We start from the raw sequence: 9,482 nt of genomic DNA, 5'->3' as shown, positions 1-9,482 counted from the left end.
CCCCTCCCCCTCTCTCCCCCCCTCCCCCCTCTCTCCCCCCCCCTCCCCCTCTCTCCCCCCCCTCCCCCTCCTCCCCCCCTCTCCCCTCTCCCCCCCCCTCCCCCCTCTCTCCCCCCCTCCCCCCTCTCCCCCCCACCCCCCTCTCTCCCCCCCCCCACCCCCCCCCCCTCCCCCCCCTCCTCCCCCCCTCCCCCCTCTCTCCCCCCCTCCCCCCTCTCTCCCCCCTCCCCCCTCTCTCCCCCCTCTCTTCCCTGAGGAGTAGTCACTGAAGGGGGTTCAGGGGTGCAAATGGAGGGCAGGAGGTGTCAGGAAACAGTGGGGTTGCTTTCCTGACAGCTGAGAAGAAGAAAAGGGGTTTCTAAAGTTTTGGGACTGGTGCGGAAAGGGAGGAGGGTTCACCAGCCTTTCTCAGATGAGTTTTGCAGTTGGATTTGGATGTCATAGAATCATAGAATGGTTTGGGTTGGAAGGGACCATAAAGATCATCTAGTTCTAATCCCCCTGCAATGGGTAGGGACACCTGCTAGACCAGGTTGTTCAAAGCCCTGTCCAACCTGGTCTTGAATGCTTCCAGGGAGGGGGCATCTGCAAATTCTCTGGGCAACCCGTTCCAGTGTCTCACCATCTTCATAGTGAGAAACTTCTTCCTTACACCTAAACTAAATCTACCCTCTTTCAGATGAAAGCCATTACCACCTTGTCCTATTGCTGTACAACCTTGTAAAAAGTCCCTCTGCAGGTTTCTTATAGGCCCCCTTTAGGTACTGTAAGGCTGCTATAAGGTCTCCTGTGAAGCTGTATGCCAATAAGGGGTCTGAGAAGGTGAGGCAGTTGTTGGCTGGGTCGGTGTTGAATAGCAAAGTATTATGTGGCCGCTCGATTAAGCATTTACCTTTTGTTTTGGAGGCGCTGTGTGGGCCACCTTTGGAATAGGCTGAGCGTTTGAGGTGAGCTGTGGAGTAGGGAGGAGGAGTGTGGGGCCGGTGACTTTTCACGGGTGCCATGCTAATTTGGTGTCTCTTGGTATGTTAGGTACCGTGAGTGATGGCAGCCGAAGGGTCCGACTCTGGAATGAGCAGGTAAGTGTAACGTGGTGGCGCTTGTGAGGAGCGGGGAGTTGGGGAAGTAGTTGGCGTTGGCCGATGGGATGCTTACTCCCTTTTCTGGTTTGGTTTGGATATTTTGGGTTTTTTTTTTTTTTTACCTGCAGATGATGAAGAGGAGCCTGGCGACTGCAGGAATATCCTGGTTAGCCCGTGTGGTTTTTCTGGATGATGGATTCAGCCCCTCGGCCCTTTGAAAGCTAAGTTGAGGGACCAGGGCTGGAGAGAGGCTGGGAGGCAGGGACGAAGCTGGGAATTGCAGGGAGGGGTTTTAAAGTTAGTGCAGGAGAGAGGGTTGTCCAGGAGCAGTCCTGTTTGGGCAGGGGAAGGGAGCGGGTTGCTTTGCAGCACGAGACCAGCGTGTGCCGGGCAGGGCAGTTCCAGCCTGTGTCCGTGGTGGTGTGCAGTTTGTGTAGCGTGTCTTCTGCGCCTTCGACCTTCCTCGGGTCGCGATGTCCTCGTCGCGCTTTGCACTGGGGGAGCGTGGCGTGCGCTTCGGGCACCGTCCCTAGGGTCTCGAATGCCTGTACTCATCGGCCCGGTGCCAATGGGGTGCTTCGTTTCTTGTGTTGGGAGCTCTAAAGCGTGGATCGGTCTCGGCAGGTTCCGGTCGGTCCTCTTTTGCGGTGTTCTTCCGGGCTGCGTCGGCAGCTCCGCTCTCTAGCCGTCCGTTTTCTCGGACTGGGACTTCTTCCCCGCATCCTGACGTGCTTAGGTGTTGACGCCAGGCTTCCGGCGCATCCATCGTCTGGGTTTCGACAGTGCCGTCTTGTACCGGGCCGTTCCGTTTGGCTCCTTCTCGGGGTCTGCCGTAGAGCCTCCTGGCCTCACGGTTGCGGCCATGTAGGTCATCTTGCCCGCTGGCGCCTCCCGTCCGGGGGCCATTCTTGTTGCCGAGTTTTCTCTCTCTTTGAATCACCTTGTTGGTAGCGTTCCACGTGGCGAGGTTCTGCGCACGGGTGTGTTTGGCTTGGAGCAGCTCTGCCTGGGGATGTAGAGGCAGGGGTAGGTGGAAGAGCAATAAGAGGCTATGGGTGAAATGTTGATGTGCCTAGACCGTTTAGGCGAGGGCTGTACAGTCATCTCGGCTAGAGTAGCCATCGGCGGGCTGTGCGGACAGCCGTGCTGATAGTGTTTTACGGAGACGATTGGAGCCGTGTGGCAGGGGCTGTGGAGGGGTAGTGAAGCGGATTTGAATATCTAAGGTGTTAAGTCTTGCATGTGATGGGCTTAAAGTTTGGCCCTGGTTTTTTTTTTTTTGGTGTTTTTTTTTTTTTTTCTTTGGTTTTCTTTTTAAATGGCAGGCTGTAGTTGGACTCCAGATGGTCTTTGTAGATGGAATCAAGAGCTCTGGAGTTGTTAAGCTCTTGCTCTGCATCCAGGTGACTTGTTCAATATGGGGTTTTTTTTTCAGATGCAGAGGGACAAGATGCGTGCCCCAGAGCGACGGAGGAGGGGAGCGGAGCACCATAAGAAGGTGGGTCTGTGAGTGGAGTCAGAGGGAAGATGTGGCTGGCGGCTCTACGACTAGCTTAACGGGTTCTTTTTTTCTTTTATTTTGAAGGTGCGAAGCAAGGAGCGAAGCGGGCTGTCGGCACCAGAGGTGACTTGGGCAAGTTGAGCCGTGACTAACGGGTTGAAGCAACAGTTCCTTTGGAGGCGTTGTATTGTTGGTGAAGTTGGCAGCATCACTTGTCATTTGTTTTTTGCAGGTGGTATGGAGGCTTCAATGAGGCAAGCTGTCGATGGCAGAGGCGGGGTGGTTGAGTGGCCAAGGGAAAGGAGAGGGAGTTGGGAATTGGTGCGGGCGGGCTGAGGTTTCAGGCGGTGTCTCAGCATGCGTCTTCTGCTTTGGTTTTTGCAGGTGGCGCACGCAGCCTCGGAGGGGTGAAGCCGCAGGCCGACGAGCAGTCTGAAGAAGGTGAGGTGGTTGTGGGCTGGGTTGGTGTTGTATATCGAAGTATTAGGTGGCAGTTTGGTTTAAGCTTTTCCCTTTTGTTTTGGAGGCGCTGTGCGGGCCACCTTTGGAATGGGATGAGCGTTTGAGGTGAGCTGTGGATTAGGGAGGAGGAGCATGGGGCTGGTGACTTCTCACGAGTGCTGTGCTAATTTTGCGTGTGTTGCTATCTCAGGTACCATGAGTGATGATGGCTGTAGGTTCTGACTCTGGAATGAGCGGGTAAGCATAACGCTGTGGTGTGTGTGATTAAGTGGGGGGTTGGGAAAGTAGTTGGTGTTGGCTGATGGGATACTTACTGCCTCTTCTGACTTTGTTGCTTTTTTTTTTTTTGTCTTCACTGCAGATGATGAAGAGGAACCTGGCGACTGCAGGAACATCCTAGTTAGCCCATGTGATTTTTGTGGAGGATGGATTTGGACCCTTGGCCCTTTGAAAGCTAAGTTGAGGGACCCGGGCTGGGGAGAGGCTGGGAGGGAGGGACACAGCTGGGAATTGCAGGGAGGGGTTTGAAAGTTAGTGCAGGAGAGAGGGCTGTCCCAAAGCAGTCCCCTTTGGGCAGGTGAAGGGAGCGGGTTGCTTTGCAGCACGAGACCAGCGTGTGCCGGGCAGGGCAGTTCCAGCCTTTGTCTGTGGTGGTGTGTGGTTTGTGTAGTCTGTCTTCTGTGCCTTCGACCTTCCTTGGCTCTCAATGCCGTCATCAGTCTTTGTGCTCAGGGAGCACGGCATGCGCTTCGGTCACCGTCCCTAGGGTCTCGAATGCCCTTACTCATCAGCACTGTGCCAATCGGGTGCTTCTTTTCTTGTGCTCGGAGCTCTAAAGCGTGGTTTGGTGTCAGAAGGTACCAGGTGGTTCTCTTTTGCGGCGCTCTTCCAGGCTGCTTTGGCAGCTCTGCTGTCTAGCCGTGTGTTGTCTTGGACTGGGAGTTCTTCCCTGCATCTTGATGTTCCTAGGTCTTGATGACAGGCTTCTTAAGCATCCATCATCTTAGTTTTGCCAGTAACCTTTTGTAACGGGCCGTTAGTTTTGCCTCTTCTTCTTTGGGGCTGTTGTAGAGCCTCCTTGCTTCATGGTTTTGGATGCTGTAGGTCATCTTGCCAGATGGCACCTCCCATCTGGGAGTCCTTCTTCTTGCTGAGAGTTTTCTCTCTCTTTGAATCACTTTGTTTGTTGTGTTGTGTGCATGGGTGTGTTTGGCTTGGAGCTGCTCTGCCCAGGGATGTAGAGTCAGGGGTAGGTGGAACAGCGATAAGAGTCTATGGGTGAAATGTTGATTTGCCTTAATTGTTAGCATTGAGTGTTAAATGTTTTTTTGGTCATTGCCTGTGAGTAGTGGAGTGGGTTGCAAGTGGTTTGTGACGTAGAATATAGTAAGGCAGTAAGTGGGCATTGATGTTAATATTTTTTACGTGGACATTTTGTGGTAAGCTTCTAGAAATGGTTAAGGCACTGAGGTTTTTGTTTTTGGAATAGGTGGGAAGCAGGAGATTGGAGGGGTGGAGGATTTTTTATGCCGAGGGTGAAGTGTCCAACAGTTTTGTGTGTTGGTTTTGCAGGTGATCACGGGGCACGAGGTAATTGAAGGAACCTCACGTTTAGGCGATGTGGCTGCTACGGAGGTTCGACTGTGACTTGCGCCACTATGATAAGCTAAGTATCAGGCTGAAAATCTATGTGTGGTGGAGATGGTGTGTGTTGAAACACTGGTGTAATGGAAGGGCAGTTTGTGGGGAGCTTGGAAGGAGATTGGGCTGGGGCTGGGGGTTTTGCAGGCAGGGTGATTTTTGAGGCCCCGAGTGCTGCGGGTAAGGGGCAATGGCCCGTTGATGCCCTTTGGCAACGGAATGGGTTAGTTGAGAGTGAGGGCTACTGTGCGTGTGATCTGAATGAGTGGTGTATTGTGAATGTGTGTAATCTTGTAGGGTTATGTGGTTTAGCTTTTTAATGGTCTTTTGCAGGTTGGATGTAGAAATGTTTGTCAGGTAATTAGAAAAAATAAAATACAATTAAATAAAAAAACCCCAGGCAGGGGACTATTTTTCCCCCCCTCCGGCTGGGTTCTTTTTTCCCCAGTCCCGGCTGCTCTGTGGAGTGATGTTCATTGCCAATGTTTGGAAGGGGCGTCAGGCTCGGCCTGGGGTTTTGGCAGGCAGGGCGATTTTTGAGGCCCCCGGTGTCGCAGGCACAGGGCGATAGCCCCTTGAGGGTGGCGAGCTGTTGGATGGATGAGAACGAGGGCTGGCGTGCATGCGATGCGAATGCGTGGTGTGTTGTGAATGTATGTAATTTTGTAGGGTTATGTGTTCTAGCTTTTTAATGTTTTTTCCTTTCACGTTGTATAGTTGAGGTGTTTTTCAGGGACTTAAAATTAAACAAAATACAACTAGAATGAAAAAAAACCAGCTCGGGCATTTTTTTTTTTTTCCCCCCGGCTGGTTTTTTTTTTTTTTTCCCCGGTCCAGGTCACTCCGTGAGGCAATGTTCATCACCAATGTTCGGACGGGGGTCAGGCTTGGGCCGGGGTTTTGGCAGGCAGGGCGGTTTTTTTCAAGGCTCCCGGGAACGGTGTTCCTGTGGAGCACTCCCCTGGAACGTGGCAATTGCCACTTAGCGCAGAGAATTATGTTGTTTAGCGGATGGTCTTTGCAAGACAATTGAGGATTTTGCGGACGAAGGGTGGGGGAGTTGGACTAGATGGTCAGCATTGAGGGAGGCCAGGGTTGTGAAGTGTGTGGGTGTAACTGTATTTTTCCGTGGTGTGCTTGTAAAATATTTGGGTGCTCTTTGTAGTTTGTGATGTAATGATAATTTTCAATTTTTATTTTTGTGTCTAGGTGTGGAAGTAGACAGTCTGTAAAGAGGAGCAGAGATCACTCCTTTTCTGCCCGGGAACAGGGGTGGCGGAGGTAACGTCACCTCGGGGAGGAAAACTTCTGGACGTGCAGCGATGGACGTAATGGCAGCAAGGAATGTGGAAAAGACTGATACGTTGGAAAATGCTCTGGAAACTTGGAAAATGCTCTGTAAACTTGGAAAATGCTCTGTAAACTTGGAAATTAAATAAAATGTGAAATAAAAAGCAGTAGAATATGGCACTGTCACTGGGTTTAATTAAGTTAAAAAAAAAAAAATTACCTAGTACTGGGGAAGCCATCTTGTATTGCAATTTTTGAAGTTGCTATGGTAAAACTGTATTGTAACACTTCGAAGTTGCTATGGTAAAACTGTATTGTAACACTTCGAAGTTGCTACTCTAAAACTGTACTGTAAAACTATTGTAACACTTCGAAGCTGCTACTCTAAAACTGTACTGTAAAACTATTGTAACACTTCGAAGCTGCTACTCTAAAACTGTACTGTAAAACTATTGTAACACTTCGAAGCTGCTACTCTAAAACTGTACTGTAAAACTATTGTAACACTTCGAAGCTGCTACTCTAAAACTGTACTGTAAAACTATTGTAACACTTCGAAGCTGCTACTCTAAAACTGTACTGTAAAACTATTGTAACACTTCGAAGCTGCTACTCTAAAACTGTACTGTAAAACTATTGTAACACTTCGAAGCTGCTACTCTAAAACTGTACTGTAAAACTTTAGAGTTGCTGTTGTAAAATTGTATTGTGAAACTGTATTGTAAAACTTTAGAGTTGCTAGTCTAAAACTGCGCTGTAAAACTTGAGAGTTGCTACTCTAACACGGTGTTGTAAAACTGCATTGTAAAACTGTATTTTAAAACTTTGAAGTTGCTGTTGTAAAACTGTATTGTGAAACTGTTGTAAAGCTTTAGAGTTGCTACTCTAAATCTGTATTGTGAGGCTGTATTGTGAAACTTTGAAGTGGCTGTACTGTGAAACTCTATTGTGAAACTTTGAAGTTGCTGCTGTGAAACTGTGCTGTGAAACTGTGCTGTGAAACTGTGCTGTGAAACTGTGCTGTGAAACTGTGCTGTGAAACTGTGCTGTGAAACTGTGCTGTGAAACTGTGCTGTGAAACTGTGCTGTGAAACTGTGCTGTGAAACTGTGCTGTGAAACTGTGCTGTGAAACTGTGCTGTGAAACTTTAGAGTTGCTAGTCTAAAAGTGTAATGTAAATCTGTATAGTAAAACTTTAGAGTTGCTAGTCTAAAAGTGTAATGTAAATCTGTGTTGTAAAACTTTAGAGTTGCTAGTCTAAAAGTGTAATGTAAATCTGTGTTGTAAAACTTTAGAGTTGCTAGTCTAAAAGTGTAATGTAAATCTGTGTTGTAAAACTTTAGAGTTGCTAGTCTAAAAGTGTAATGTAAATCTGTGTTGTAAAACTTTAGAGTTGCTAGTCTAAAAGTGTAATGTAAAACTGTGTTGTAAAACTTTAGAGTTGCTAGTCTAAAAGTGTAATGTAAAACTGTGTTGTAAAACTTTAGAGTTGCTAGTCTAAAAGTGTAATGTAAAACTGTGTTGTAAAACTTTAGAGTTGCTAGTCTAAAAGTGTAATGTAAAACTGTGTTGTAAAACTTTAGAGTTGCTAGTCTAAAAGTGTAATGTAAAACTGTGTTGTAAAACTTTAGAGTTGCTAGTCTAAAAGTGTAATGTAAAACTGTGTTGTAAAACTTTAGAGTTGCTAGTCTAAAAGTGTAATGTAAAACTGTGTTGTAAAACTTTAGAGTTGCTAGTCTAAAAGTGTAATGTAAAACTGTGTTGTAAAACTGTCTTGTAAAACTATTGTAAAACTTTTCAGTTGCTACTCCAAGACTGCGCTGTAAAACTTGAGAGCTGCTACTCTCAAACTGTATTGTATATCCGTATAGTAAAACTTGAGAGCTGCTACTCTCAAACTGTATTGTATATCCGTATAGTAAAACTTGAGAGCTGCTACTCTCAAACTGTATTGTATATCCGTATAGTAAAACTTGAGAGCTGCTACTCTCAAACTGTATTGTAAAACTTAGAGTTGCTATTCTAAAATGGTCTTGTAAAACTTGAGAGCTGCTACTCTAAAACCGTATTGTAAATCTACATTGTAAAACTTTAGAGTTGCTACTGTGAAACTGTAGTGTGAAACTTTGAAGTTGCTACTCTAACACTGTATTGTGAAACTGTGTTGTAAAGCTTTAGAGTTGCTACTCTAACACTGTATTGTGAAACTGTGTTGTAAAGCTTTAGAGTTGCTACTCTAACACTGTATTGTGAAACTGTATTGTAAAGCTTTAGAGTTGCTACTCTAAAACCGTGTTGTAAAACTTTTGAGTTGCTACTCTAAATCTGCATTGTGAGGCTGTATTGTGAAAATTTGAAGTGGCTGTATTGTAAAGCTGCATTTTGAAAATTTGAAGTTGCTGTGCTGTAAAGCTGTATTGTAAAGCTCTGTTGTGAAACTTTGAAGTTGCTGTTGTGAGGCTGTATTGTGAAACTTTGAAGTTGCTGTTGTGAAACTGTATTGTGAAACTTGAGTGTTGCTACTCTAAAACTGTGTTGTAAAACTGTGCTGTAAAACTTCAGATTTACTACTCTAAAACCATACTCTAAAACTTTAGAGTTGCTACTCTAAAGCTGCGTTGTAAAGCTTTAGAGTTGCTACTCTAAAAGTGTAATGTAAAACTTGAGAGTTGCTACTCTAAAACAGTATTGTAAATCTGTATAGTAAAACTAGAGAGTTGTTACTCTAAAAGCGTATTGTAAAACTGCATTGTGAAGCTTTAGAGTTGCTAGTCTAAAAGTGTAATGTAAAACTGTATTGTGAAGCTTTAGAGTTGCTACTGTAAAACTATTGTAAAAGTATTGTAAAACTTGAGATTTGCTACTCTCTAACTTGATTGTAAAACTGTATTGTAAAACTTTAGAGTTGCTACTCTAAAACTGTCTTGTAAAACTATTGCAAAACTTTAGAGTTGCTACTCTAAAACTGTGTTGTAAAACTGTCTTGTAAAACTATTGCAAAACTTTAGAGTTGCTACTCTAAAACTGTGTTGTAAAACTGTCTTGTAAAACTATTGCAAAACTTGAGTGTTGCTACTCTAAATCCGTAATGTAAAACTTTAGAGTTGCTACTCTAAAACTGTACTGTAAAACCTTAGTGCTGCTTCTCTAAACAGTGTTGTAAACTTTAGAGTTGCTATTCTAAAACTGTGTTGTAATACTTTAGAGTTGCTACTCTCAAACTGTATTGTAAATCTGTATAGTAAAACTTTAGAGTTGCTACTCTAAAACGGTGTTGTAAAACTTGACAGTTGCTACTCTCAAACAGTGTTGTAAAACTGTATTGTAAAACTTGAGAGTTGCTACTCTAAAACTGCATTTTAAAACTGCATTGTAAAACACCATTGTGAAACTTTAAAGTTGCTGTTGTAAATGTTTATTGTGAAACCGTGCTGTAAAGCTTTAGAGTTGCTACTCTGAAACCGTGCTGTAAAGCTTTAGAGTTGCTACTCTAAAACCGTGCTGTG

General features: G+C 45.6%; 1 long non-coding RNA gene across 1 annotated transcript; it reads left to right on the top strand.

The window, feature by feature from the left end:
- Positions 1 to 3,107: 3,107 nt before the first annotated feature.
- Positions 3,108 to 3,736, top strand: LOC128147008 (uncharacterized). The gene is made up of 3 exons (XR_008236910.1): positions 3,108 to 3,150; positions 3,236 to 3,282; positions 3,407 to 3,736. It is a non-coding gene; the product is annotated as an uncharacterized LOC128147008 (long non-coding RNA).
- The last annotated feature ends 5,746 nt before the right edge of the window (positions 3,737 to 9,482 follow it).

Source organism: Harpia harpyja, chromosome 10, assembly GCF_026419915.1.
Source record: "Harpia harpyja isolate bHarHar1 chromosome 10, bHarHar1 primary haplotype, whole genome shotgun sequence".
Lineage (NCBI taxonomy): Eukaryota > Metazoa > Chordata > Aves > Accipitriformes > Accipitridae > Harpia > Harpia harpyja.
The sequence above is the reverse complement of the archived record's forward strand: the minus strand, read 5'-3'. Positions and strand labels throughout refer to the sequence as shown.